Source organism: Rhinolophus sinicus, linkage group LG03, assembly GCF_036562045.2.
Source record: "Rhinolophus sinicus isolate RSC01 linkage group LG03, ASM3656204v1, whole genome shotgun sequence".
Lineage (NCBI taxonomy): Eukaryota > Metazoa > Chordata > Mammalia > Chiroptera > Rhinolophidae > Rhinolophus > Rhinolophus sinicus.
In genome coordinates this window covers 60,791,214-60,805,225 of record NC_133753.1, presented here as the reverse complement: position 1 = coordinate 60,805,225, position 14,012 = coordinate 60,791,214, and positions in this window count along the sequence as shown.

Here is a 14,012-nt window from a genome sequence, read left to right as displayed (position 1 = left end):
ATTCTAGTATATTTAGAGTTCCAATGGATCCAGAATTCACTATCCTTCTTTCAAAACTGACAATGTACTGATTGACCTTATGTACACAAAGGTAGGCTTGATTAGGTTTGAGCTAAAAGTTAGAACTTTCTTCGGTTATGTATGGGATGTTTTTGTTCATTGTGCCTTTAATCCTTAATAGTACAGTTCTAATTGTATTTATTTTCAAAGTATCAAAACAGTGTTTCTGAAAATTAACATTTTTAGAGCAGTAGAGCTGAAGATCCTTAAATTCCCTCCCCCCAAGGATTAAAACATCTGATGTTCAAATAAATCCACGAGAGTGATTCTTTTTTATAGGTCCTCCAGGGTAAGACCCTCCTTAGGTGAGGAATCCTTCATCTGAGCAGGAGCCACAGAGGTAACAAAGCAGGGGAGGAACTCTGCAGCACGTGCTATGCCCTGTGGCTCTCATCCTGCCTAGAGTTTGATATATGCAAAGGAGGCCCCATTAACAGCTGCTGTCCCCTCTGGTTGACAAAGATGAAAAGCTTAGCAATACTGAGGGTGGAGAAAGCAGGTTTTGTTCCCTCTTGACAGATTATATTCCAAGCAATCTGGTGAGAGGGGGAGGAAGGCAGGTCTGGAATAAAAATAGAGCCCCTTTAATTTTGAAAATGGTGAGAGAAAATTAAAATAGCAAGAGCCAGTCCTGGAGGCAGACAGTTTGTGACACGAACACTGCTGAAATAGACAAGGAAAAATGATTACAGGGAAACGTGAGGGTAATGTGGAACTTTCCTCCCAGCCCACATCATTTACTTGTAGATTTCCTACACTCAGTCTAAGCGCTAGGTATGGACCATAGAAAGTCTGGGATTGGATGCACCTGGGGGATATTTGCTATTTTTCTCAACTTCGACTGGTTCTCTCCCCTGATAACACACCACCACACAAATTCTTCCAAGGTGTGCAAAGCAGGGATCTACGATGAAGGGAGGGTACCCAGGTTAGCTGGAGTGGCCAGGCAGTAGGGTGGAACAGAGTATTGCGTGAAGACTTAGAAGCTCTTGGGGCTTTTTTGTACTTTTTCCACAAAAAAGTAGATTTCTCTGCCTCAGAAAAGTCTTATTAGCAAAGAAGCAGCCATGGAACTGTGAAAAAGAAACACTAGAGATAAGTAGGTCATGCTTTGCTGTGAATCTAGACAGGTGAGATGAACAACTGAATGTGCCAAGAAAAGTTGCCGTGAAGGAACAATGAGAAGAAATCTAGTTCAGCTTGCCCAGAAATCAAGCAAAAAACTTTTATCAAACATCAGAATCTACTTAGCCCGAATTTAGACCCTAGGAGGTTTTCAAGTAAGACCTTTAGTCTACATAGGAAGATAAAACATAGTTCAGTGTGTGTGCACCTGCATGTGTGTTTGTGTGTGTGTGTGTCGATAAATATTGTAAAACACCATCAAATCAGAAGTAACCTTTCTTGGTTTGGACAGTTAGTGATGCATGAGTTCTGAAGGGAGGGCTATTACGGTAGCAATATTTAGAATAGTCTGAAGATTTTGGGGACCACCTCAGCATGGTCCCTGGCTACCTTCTCTTCCCAATTCTAACACACACTCTCTCTACCCTCACACCCTCAACTCAGGAACATCTTGGAACATATCCCCTCATTTATAGACATGTTCAATTTTTATATGAAGTTTGAGAGGGGCAGAGGCCAGGGCAGGAAATGTGGCTGGGGAGGTAGCAATAATGATAATGTTGATGTTGATGATGACAACTAATGTTTAGGCACTGCTTCTAAGCACTTTAAATGACTTAATAATTATAGTCTTTTCAACAAATCTATGAGGTGGTAATCACAACAACAATAACAACAACAATAATAAAATCAACAGCAATAACTGTCTTAGCCTTTCTTAATTCCCAAGAAAACAGAAGCTTAGGCAGAAGGCTTCTATGCCATTATTTTATTAGGAAATGCAATCTCTGGTAGCAGGAGTGAGGGGCCAAGGTGAATAACGTAGGTAAGGAGGGAGAGCCCATATGAAGATGTTATCCAGTTGGCTACCAGTGTAATTAGTTGCACAACCCATGGGACCCCATCTCTGAGAAGTTACATAAATTGTGTCTCAGAACTATCCCTGGGTGGGAAAGCGGAAATAGGGAAAACATTTATCTACTCACCATTGCCTCCCATTGTCAAGGGTGTTAACTTTCATGCATTTCCTGGTTGTGCATTTGTGCCTGTGGACGGACACCAATCGGGATCCTGCAGCAGCTTTAACAGGGCAGCACTTGTTTTGAGAAGAAAGGAAAGAGGCAAGGCACAGGTAGAAGGAGAGGTATTGTCATGATACAACTGCTTAAATCTGATGAGAAAGCATGCAGAGCTGGAAGAGGCAGATGATGATTTGAGAACTGGGGTGGTGCATAGGCAGTGTCTGATATTGTTTCCCTCTTGTATTACGGATTGCGCCCTTCATGATACACAGCTCCCATATTGCTAACGGCATAAAGGGACCAATTTTTCTTTTCTTTCTTTACTGGTGAAAATTCTTTTCATTCCATTCTTTCCTGAGAGAGGAATTACAGGTCTAATCAGTCATAAAGTCCCTTTCACTGTGCTGGCTAGCTGCAATCCCTTTGACCTAAGGCAAGAAAGTCAGTGAAACAGGTACAGTTTCCATTATAGCAACTTTCCTGAAGCCTTAGTTGGTATTTAAATCTGCCTTTTCTACCACTAATTTTCTTCAGCCCCAGTCAGCGCTGCTGCTGGGTTGACTGGTTTGTGGGATGATGCAGACCTTCATCCTCTGGAGGCCTAATCCCTCCATTTCTTTGTCTTCATTTGGCTGTGGTTGCTACAATTGCCCTTTTATAATGATATAATTAGGTATTGAAACATAAAGAAGTACTTCAGGGCATCCCTTGAATTCCAGACATACTCTTCCCTGTTCCCTTGGGGCAACCTTGGCCCTTCATGTAATTCCCTTGCCATTTCAGTAACTCCTTCTGTGTCCGCTGGTTTACTAACATGAGCAAATGGACCAGGGAGAAGTCACAGCTTCAAGTTCAGCAGCATCCGTACTGTGTACCTTCACATAAGTGCTTCCTACCCTTTCCCCTCAACTAGAATTTCAGTCCCAGGAGCTGGGAGAATATGTCCTGCATTCCTGAAGAGGAATTTCAGTAGTATATCATTGCATCTACCTCACTGAGCCTGTTAAAGGGCATCCCACCATTCTATTAGATTGGTGGCTTTTGGGGATAGGGTATATGGTCAGATCACTGTCATATGTCTATCATTACACTTCCTTTGCTATAAGGTGGGTCCCTCAGTTTTAGGCAAAGTTATTTGGGGTCCCATTTCAGTAGATTAGACATCCTATAAGCTCTTAGATGATGGGGTTGGTGAGGACACTGAGGATAAGGAAGGGCAACTCATATTTGGAGAATGTGTCCATTCCAGTAAGGATGATCTATTGCTTTTTTCAGGGGGGAAGGGGTCTGATGTAATGTCTTCCACCAAGTGGGTGGTTATTCTCCTGGAGGAATGGTTCCACATGACAGGCTAGAGATTTGGGTATGGTGAGAGGGAGCCCATACTGTTGAGCCCTTACACAGTCTGCACTCTTGTCGTCATGACTACTCAATTTATGGGCTTGTTGTGCAAACACTGGGATGGCCACGGAGAGGATGGCTAATATCTACAGGCTAAGTTATTCTCCCTGGTTGTTGAGGGTCGCCTCTGTGATGAATGCTCACTGATGAGCATTAATAAGAGAAACCAAGTGTCCACTGCCATAGCCCACCTATACACCTATTTCCCAGAATTCCTTATCTACAGTCCTCTACACTTGCTACTTCTAGGCCCTTAACTGGACAAGCCATTTGTTACTATCCAGGAGGCTGTGGCTATCTTACCTTCTAGCCACTTCTCTCTCCATACAAATTGGACCATCAAGTGTACTGATTACAGATATGCCCATGAGGATGATTTGCTTTTTCCTGTCTTCTTTAGGGCCACTCTTGAAGAGGTCTGTATTATCGTAGTAGGTCCCTTTTTGTTAGCACCAACAATCACCCCAGTTCATCTATGAACCAAGTCTGATTTTGTTTTTCTTCTCTCTTAGTTTGTTATAGGGAAGGAGTTTGTCATGAGCTGAAGGAGAAGCATTAGTGCAGTACAGGTCGAGGACTTGGAGTCTAGGCTCTGTTCAAATAATTTAATTATGCCTGCAAATAATTTAATTACACCTTCAAATAATCTATGCCTTCAAATAATTTAATTATGCAAATATATTAATTATGCAGTCTCTACTAAGGCCCAGTTTGTGCGCCAGAAGCTACTTTTCAAATGATGAGTAGTTCTCTGCTGCAGAAGGTTTGGCCATGCTCCAGACTAGTAGGGATCTGTACTATTCCTCTCCCATTTGGACTTGCCAAGGATTTTACATATCCATGATATCCTGCTATGGATAGATACTTTTAGCCACATTGGATCTTCTGGATCATACAACCTGAGTGGTAAGGAAACTTACACCACAGGCTGTGTTCCACCCCAAATTGTCAGTCTCCTAAATCACCTGACAAATGGGTCATGTGTGAGGTATACTACTAATATTTTAAAGTGTAACATATACTACCTCCAAAATCCAATGAGATAATCAAATGCTTAGTGTAGGAGGAGACGTGTTGAAACAACGTGTCTTTTATGTTATTTGTCACATTAGTGCAATTAGTATGTCATCATTATAGAGGAATGCTAGTATGTTCTGTGTAATGTCAAGATTATCAAGGTCCATGTGGATTATACTTTGACAGAGAATAGGAGAGTTAGCTTGGTTTTTGGGTAGGATGGTTAAAGTATAATTCTGTCCTTGCCTCCCTTTTGGTCTTTTTATCCTGTCTATTGGTGGAGATGGAGAAGAATGCATTCATTAGCTCAATAGCTGCAGAGCAAGTGCCTTAGGCCATTTTGTTTTGCTCCAATAGAGATGCACATCTGGAAATACTGTCTGCACTTGAGGGTCCCACCTGTTTAAGCTTATGGTAGTTTACTGTCATCTGCTACATTTCATCTGGTTTTCTCGAGTGCTAAAACACTAAGGGGAATATGATGGAGAGTACCACCCTTGCTTTTTTAAAGCCTTTGAGGCTACTGCTAATCTCTGAAATTCCTCTTGGGATACAACATTGTTTGTGACTTACTATTTCAGACAAGGCTGGGGCAGTTTCAGAGGCTTACACTTGGCCTTTCCTATCATAATGGCTCTTGTTCTATAAGTTAGAAAACAAATGTGAGGGTTCTTCAGGAGCTATGTGTAACTATTCAATTAAACACTTGGGAACCAAGGAGTAACCATAAGATAGGTCTGCTGTCCTAGTGGACCCTCTCTAAAAGGGTCTTAGTATAATGCTCTGTTTATCATCTGGCTGCCATAGCCATTCATATTAACCAGAGAATTATTATGGGATTTTGGTTTTCTTACTATTAGTGGCCACTCAGATTCTGTACCTAACAATCCTCAAAAAATTTGAATATTCTGGACATTTCTTTTCCTGGTATACAGTTACCTTGAAATGGCTTCAGATCTTTTGGGGGTTAGAACTGGGAAAACATTCATTGTATAACCTTGTGATTACATGGTTCCTCTCAAGAGGATCTGGCTTCCTCTTCAATCAGTGGTTTCTGAATCTAAGAACAAAAGCAGAGGAAAATTAAAATGTCATGGAAGCTAGAAAATTTCAAGGACACTGCTATACATCTACCCAAACCAATTTCCTTCACCTTGTGGGCACATAACTAAATCACCATCCTCTGACAGTTGCTTGAGGCCATGTGACTGTGTTCTGACCAATAGAATGCAGGCAGTGTAATGTACACCACTTGTACATGGAGTGCTTGTACCATGGAAATCTCCCACATGATTCTCCGTCTTGTCACTTCACTCATCACAGGGAATAGAACAGAAAGTTGAGGGGCACCAAAGACATATTCTGCCTGCTTCCTGTTTCCCCTTTGTCTTCTCTCAGGTATCCAGCGATTCATGCTCTTTAGATGAAAGCTGATTAGAGCTGGAGTTAGAAATCCTGGGTCTGCTTCTCTATTATCTTCTATCACTTAGGCAATGCATGCAATTTTAACCATCTTAGTTACTTCATTTATAAAACGAAGCATTGGATAAGGTGGCCTTTAAACCTCTTCTAGTTTCTAAAATTGTATGAATACTGAATACAGTCTAAAATTGATTCACAGTGAGTGGCCAGTGATTGATTTTGGGGGTTACCCGTTCCAGGGGTCTTTCATTTTAGCAGGTGCGAAAGCTACTTCCTGGCTTGTCTTGTTTTGCCAAGGAGTTAGATTAGTCTTTGTCCTGACTCTGATACATCCTATTCCTCTTTCTCTTTAAATTCTACTGCAGATTGATGCTGGTGTTGATGATGAGTGTGGGGCCTTGATGTCCTGGGGAATTGCAGCAGGGCAGCATACTAGGATGTTCTTAATCTGTGTAAGAGTGCAGAGCAAGCCCTGTATACTTATGTCCTCCAGAGAATGTGATGCAGCATCCAGGTAAAGGTGCCATGAATGGAATTTTTATGCTTCAAATCTTCTATCAAAATAAAATTTTCTTTTCTGATCTTAAAGAAATCCTCTGAAGAATGAGTAAAATGTTCACACTAAGGAAGAACACTTGATAATCATAATTACGTTACTCTAAAAGGCTGTAATAAACTTTAAGCAAGTGCTTCCTATTTTATGTTCACTGCAAACAATTTATAGGCAGAACTGTCCTCTTGACATGATAATGAAAGAGCAGTCACACATGTCAGCTGGGGCAATTATCTTCTTCACATGTCTGCCGTAAGTATTATATGATTCCTTCCTGCTGACACCTTATCAACTGTGACATGCATATTAAAAAGAACACCCAAGAGAGCTAACTTTAAAATTTTGAGTACTTTGAAGAAGTTCCCTCTGTATCAAAAAGCCTTGTATCTCATCTTCCAAGATAGTCTTCTCTTTGCTACCTGTTTTTTTTCTTGGGCTTCAAATGGAAAAAAGAAAAAAAAGAACAGAAAAACACACAGAAACATATAGTTTAGTAATATACATTAGCCTAGTGGCCCAGGGCCTATACCTGACTTATTATCTCAGCGAGTGAAGAATCTGGAGTCAGAGAGATTCAAATTTCAGAGGGTTCAAATTTCAACTTTATCATTTCCTGGATGTTTGACTTCCATCAACGCAAACTCTTTGAGCTTCACATATTAAAAGGTAAAGATAGAGTGGATTGCCCAGATTGCAGGTCGAATTGAATGAGGGCACAAGTCCTGGACCACTAAGCTGTGGGTCTGTCACATGGCAGTGTTAGTTCCCCTCCTTCTCACACATTTTTTAGCAGGACCCTGAGGGTGCCTGCTCTTTATGTGCTTTGGATGTAACCTAGAGAGTTCCTAAACCCCGTGGTCTTTCTGTTGAGGAGGAGGAATGGGGGATGAGAGGGGCTAGAGAGCGTCTTGCTTCTTAGTCCAGCTCCAAAATTCTCTGTCTACAGGTCTTTTCCCATCTCTCCTTCCTCAAAACCCAAGCCATTTGACCCAGAGTCACTGTGCTCCTGTGAGGGAGCACCTCTGACTCTGTCTCCTCAGATGCCCAAGGCACTGATAGGCCGGCACCTATCCTCACCCAGCACAGCCTGCTTGTGTTTCTGTTAAGCAGGTCAAACACTTTCAGGTTGAAGATGATTCCAGGACACCTCCATCAGTCTTTCCAAAGTACTGTTACCTGGAGGATCAAGACACTTTTTTGTTAGGATCAACTTAAATCTGTTTCCAACATCTAAGTCTGTTCCCTCTCATTCAGTTCACTCTTGGCACCAAATTCCATCAGGTACTCAAGTCATCGTTTTTCTAGCCTTGATTCTTTTAATAGGAAGGAAAGTAGATCCCATGTGAAAAGGTTAATCATATTTGTTACTCTATTCTGAATTCTCTCCAGTTCAACTGCCTCTTTTTTAAAGTTTGGAAAGAAACTGCATCTTCTTCTAAGAAAAGTTTTACTGCACAAAGGAAAAATTATATCTGGGCCATTGGCCATCATACTGCTTTGTTCTTTGTTACACCCTGGAATCCCTGGAATCTATGGCCTTATTTTTCTTTCAAGCACTGTATTGCTGACAGTCAGAATCTCCTGCTATAGTTGGTTGATAGCTGTTAGTCTTACTAATATCTGTTCATTTTTAGTAACTATTTGCTGTGTGTGTGTGTATGTGTGTGTTAGAGAGAGAGAGAGAGAGAGAGAGAGAGAGAGAGAGATTTCGAACCATGTGTTCATTCATTCATTCACTCACTCTAGAGTCACTGTCTTATCTTTTTGCTGCAGTGGTACTAGAGCACTGAGATACAGATCCCGAGTACTAGGTTCTTGTCCTGTCCTGACTAAACTCAAATGACTGTGTGATCTGGGCAAGTAGTGACTTATCCTTTTTGGGTCTTAGAATCTCCACTTGTAAAGCAAAAGGGTAGGATTAGATCTATAAAACACCTCCTAATGTTAGTATTCCAGGAGGCTATTCTGTTTTACATTTTATGCTTGTCTTTAAATTAACCAATGTTACTGTATCAGGGCCAAACATAGGGTAAGGAAAAGAGGGATAATTATCTCAGATTTCAAACTTTGTGTGTGTGTGTGTCCTGCTGTTATGGAAGATGAGGTACCCAATTGGACAGTCAGTGGAGGACCAGGAAGTGATACTACAATTGACATGCATCTACCCACAAACTGATGTAAGCTTTCCTGCATCCCACACTTTCCTCCTCCCACCATCATTGGAAAGTTAGGCCTAATAATATCCTTTCTTCTATATAGATGGTACATTTCTTCTTTACATGTCTCCCTTCTTTAAGATTGTCCTTGACTATTATCTTAACCAAATTTCTGTAGCCTGAAGTATGAGAAAGATAAATGGATTATTTTGATTTGCTTTTCCAGGGAAAGAGCTTATGAAATTACATGTTATAAATTGTAGTTTTGACAATTCATACTGGCCCAGATTCTAGAGACACAGACTTGAGTGTGAGCCTTAGCTCTACCACTTACCAGCTGTATGGCCTTGGACAACTCAGATTTGACCCTCTCAGGTTCATGTTTTCCCGTTTGCAAGTGAAGAAAATAACTGCTTTGCAGTATTGTTGAAGTGAAGAAAGAGGAAGATTATAGAACATGTCTGAGTAATGTAGCTACTCTGTGACTCTTATTCTTCTGTTCAACTATATCAGTAAAGGATAGAAATAGGCCTTTTTCTGGAACCAATAACCCAAGTAAGTTACCTTACGTTAAGGACAAACAACACCGCCTGGCCCCCCAAGAGTTCTATGATCCCCACTGAGGTCTCCTAATTCTTCTGAGAATCTGAGGTTGAGACTCTGAGGTTGCACTGAGCTCAAGAGAGACTTATCTTTGTTTCTCCCGCTCCCACTGCCCTTGTTTAGATAACTTGCCCTTCTGTTAAATGAATGTGGTATGATTTTTAGCTCCCAAAGCTATTTGACTGCACTTGTTATCTGTTAAATTCCTGGGTGATTATAAATCGATCATTTGATGATCTGTTCCAGTACTACTCAGGGTTTGTGACGTTAAGCTGACTTATCTTGCATTTTCAGGGTCATTTCTTTTTTTTCCTTTCTAAGGTGGTCCTGATGTTTGCTCTTTTCTAAAACATGGGGACTTCGCTAACGGAATTTATTAAAAACTGTTTAGTAGCAGTTTGACAGTAATGTTGCCCATTGATTTAAATCTCCCATCACCACCAGTCCTTGTCCTGGAGTGACCTGGGATATAAGAGGAGCCCCTCTTTTTGCTGATTTGGAGGTCTATAGGAAGAGGTCTTTAATTTAACCCTTGTTCTTAGTGTTCTCTGCCTTTGCTTTCAGACCTTCAAGGCACCTGTACAAGACAGTATGAATTCTTAATTTCTTTTTAATGGAGAAGACTCAGCTAACTTCATGCAGGTGGGACCTGGAATTGCTAAGGTGCATTTCCTGTTCCTGCCTCCTAAAAGGAAGGGCTGCTGCTCCTCTACTCGAATAATTTGATATGGCAGCTGCTTTATTGCAGCGAATAGTCATTGAGAAGAAGCTGGGGAGAAACTCAACTGTCTCTTGTTAATATAACAATAGCTAACATTTTTTGAGCACTTCCTATAGATTAAGCACTGGGCTATGCACCTTATATGGATTATCTCTTTTAGTGCTGATAACATCCTTGTGAATTAGAGTCTATTATTATTCATATTTTACTGATGAGCTTGGGTTCAGCTCTACGCTCCTTGTCATAATAGGGAGAACTTAGCCAAGTACTGAATAGAGCTTCCAGACGTCACCTAGACAATACGGCCTTTCTGTAATACCACCACATGTTAAAAACCTCAGAAATGATCTGGAAAAAAAAAAAAAATCATGGCTAGAGAATCTAGGTCTTTGCAGTTGAAGTCACCTCTAGGGACCACCAATCTCGTCCCTGTTTTAAGGCAAGTTTTGACATCATTGACATCAAATCCTCATTTGTAGAAGCCATATTGTTAGTCATTAAAGGCAGACCCTGCAAGATGGCAAGAGAGAAAAGATGGAATAGTAGCAAGTCTTGCATAGGCTTTTTTCACTGATGAACAGCATTTACTCCATGTTATCTTGTGTCTGTCTTGTGCTAACCCACTCTAAAGTCCATGTGGTTTGATGAGCATATGGGTTGGCACATATGTAAACATAAAAAGGGGCAGAACAGGGTACAGGGTTAACATTTGAATCTAAAATATGAATTTAAATGTAGGGAAATAAAAGAGTACCTAGGGCTAATTTGGTGGCAACAACTCTTTCTCAGCATTTTCAAGTCAGAAGAGTAGCTTGGAATGTTTATTTTTAAAAAACAGATGACAATCACCAGTATAATAAAATATCTGCAGTATACTGATAACATAATACTAAAATAAAACAAATGCGTGTAATTAAACATTTTTAATCCCTCTCTATATTAAAAGGGCTGGTTTTATTTTTAAAAAGAATTTTATTAAAAATATAGCTAACATACAATATTATATTAAGGGGTACATAGTTATTCAACATTTATATACCTAAAGAAGTGATCACCATGATAAGTCCAGCAACAATTTGACACCGTACCATGCTATCACAATGTTATTGACTATATTCCCTGTGCTGCACATTACATCCCTGTGACATATTTGTTTTATACCTGGAAATTTGGACCTCTTATTGCCCTTCATTTTTATCTCCCCCCCTTTTTTAAATTTTTCAATTGTAGTTGATATTCAATATTATTTTATATTAATTTCAGGTATACAACATAGTGGTTAGACATTTATATAATTTATGATGTGATCTCCCCTGACTAGTCTAGTACCACCTGGCACTATACATAGTTATTACCACATCATTGACTATATTTCATATGCTATACCCTACACACCCATGACTATTTTGTAACTACCAATTTGTACTTCTTAATCCCTTCCCCTTTTGCACCCATCCTCTCATACTCCCTCCCATCTGAAAATCATCAAAATGTTCTCTGTATCTATGAGTTTGTCTATTTTGTTTTTTAGATTCCACATATAAGCAAAATCATATTCCATCTTTCTTTCTCTGTCCAACATACTCCACTCAGCACAATACCCTCCAGGACCATCCATGCTGCCACAGATGGAAAGAACCCATTCCTTTCCATGACTTAGCAATATTGCATTTTATATATGTACCACCTCCTCTTTATCCATTCATCCATTGATGGACACACAGGCTGCCTCCACATCTTGCCACTGTAAACAATGCTGCAATGAACGTATGAATGCACATGTCCCCTCACAGTAGCAGTTTGGGTTTCTTCAGATAAATACCCGGAAATGGGATTACTGGGTCCTTCTATGTTTCTTTTTATAGCCTTTGTTTTAAAGTCTGTTTTGTCTGGTATAAGTGTTGCTACCCCACCATTTTTTTTTTCATTTCCATTTCTATGAAATAACTTACTTTTTCCATCCCTTTACTTTCAGTCTGTGTGTATCTTTTGATCTGAAGTGAGTCTCTTGTAGGAAGCATATGTAAGGGTTTTGTTTTCTTATCCATTCAGCCACCCTATGTTTTTGATAGGAGCATTTAATGCATTTACATGGGAAGTATTATTGATACATGTGTAGTTATTGCCATTTTATTCATATTTTTTATCTTTTTTTGTCTTAAAGAAGTTCCTCTAACATTCTTTGTAATAGTGTTTTGGTGGTGATGAACTCCTTTAGCTTTTTCTTGTCTGGGAAGCTCTTTGTCTGTCCTTCGAGTCTTGGTTGTAGGTCCTTGCTTTTCATCACTTTGATTTATTCATGCCAATCCCTTCTGGTCTGCAAAGTTTCTGTTGAGAAATCCTCTGACTATCTTAAGGGAGCTCCCTTATAAGTAACTAGTTGCTTTTCTCTCACTGCCTTTAGGATTCTCTCTTTGTCTTTAACTTTTGCCATTTGAATTATGATGTGTCTTGGTGTGGGCCTGTTTAGGTTCATCTTGTTTGGGACTCTCGGCATTTCCTTGGCTTATATATCTATTTCCTTCACCAGGTTAGGAAAGTTTTCAGTCATTATTTTCTCAAATGGATTTTCAATTCATTGCTTGCTCTCTTCTCCTTCTGGTACTCCTATGATGTGAATGTTATGCTTGATGTTGTCCCAGAGGTCTCTTAAACTATCCTCATGTATTTTTATCCTTTTTTCTTATTGCTGTTCTGATTGGGTTTCATGCTACCTTGTCTTTTACATCACTAATTTAGTCCTCTGCTTCATCTAGTTTGCTAGTGATTCCTTCTAGTGCATTCTTCATTTCAGTTATTGTATTCTTTACTTCTGACTGGTTCTTTTTTTATGGTTTCTATGTCCTTTTTTATCCTTCCTATGTCTTTGTTGAAGTTCTCATTAAATTTGCGCATCTTTATAACTAGTATTTGAACTCTGTCTCTGGTATATTGCTTGCCTCTATTTTGTTTAGTTTCTTTTTTTTTTCTGGTGTTTTCTCCTTTTCTCTCATTTGGGAGGTATTTCTTTGTTTCCTTATGTTGATGGCCTCTCTGTTTTTGTTCCTATGTATTAGGTAGATCTGCTGTGTCTCCCAGTCTTGGCCGGGTGGCCTTATGTAGAAGGTGCCCTGTGTGTCTCAGTGGCACAGTCACCTGCTCTAGATGCTCCAGGAGTGTCCCAGTGTTGTGTTTGCCCTCCTGATATATTTAAGCCTTGATTGCTATTGGCATCTCAGTGTGTAGGATTGACCCTCAGGCTGACTATCAGTGGGGTTTGGCTATGTCCATAATTTACGGGTTGCTGTGTAGGGGGCTTATCCCAGGGAGTGAGATTTGCCCCAGTGGGCTCTGGTGCCTATTGAGACCACCCTTTGGGTGTGCCATTTGTGGGGCTAATTGGGTGGTACTCTGCTGTGGTCTGAAGCCAGCCTCTAAGTATGTTGGTTCTGGGGCCTCTTGGGAGTGTAGTACAAGGTCAGCCACTGCCTGTTACTGGCTGAGGACTAACTGGTAGGAGCTAGCCACAGTTGGTCACTGCCTGTGTTGGACCTGGAGGCAGGTGGGAGAGGCCACGCTGCAAACCCTGGATGGCTGCCATTGGTACTAGGTCTGGGGTAGCTCTGCAAAACCCAGGACACTTGAGGCCTGCTGCCACCTGCTAACTCCCATAAGGTTCAGCCCCTGATAGAGCTTCCTGAGGTGTGTGAGTTGCTGTGGGGGTGAGGCAAGATATCAGTGAGTCACCAGGGTGGAGCAAGCAGAGCTCACTAGACTCAGATTTGGCCATGGGCATGGGGTGGGGGCTCAACACAGGAAAAATGGCACCCACCTGCAGGCTGCACAAGCAGAGGACCCCACACAGGGAAAATGGCAACTCTACCTCCACAAGGACTGATATTCTTATTAGATGCTTTTCCTAAGTCAACCACAACTTCTTCCCTTTTCACCTG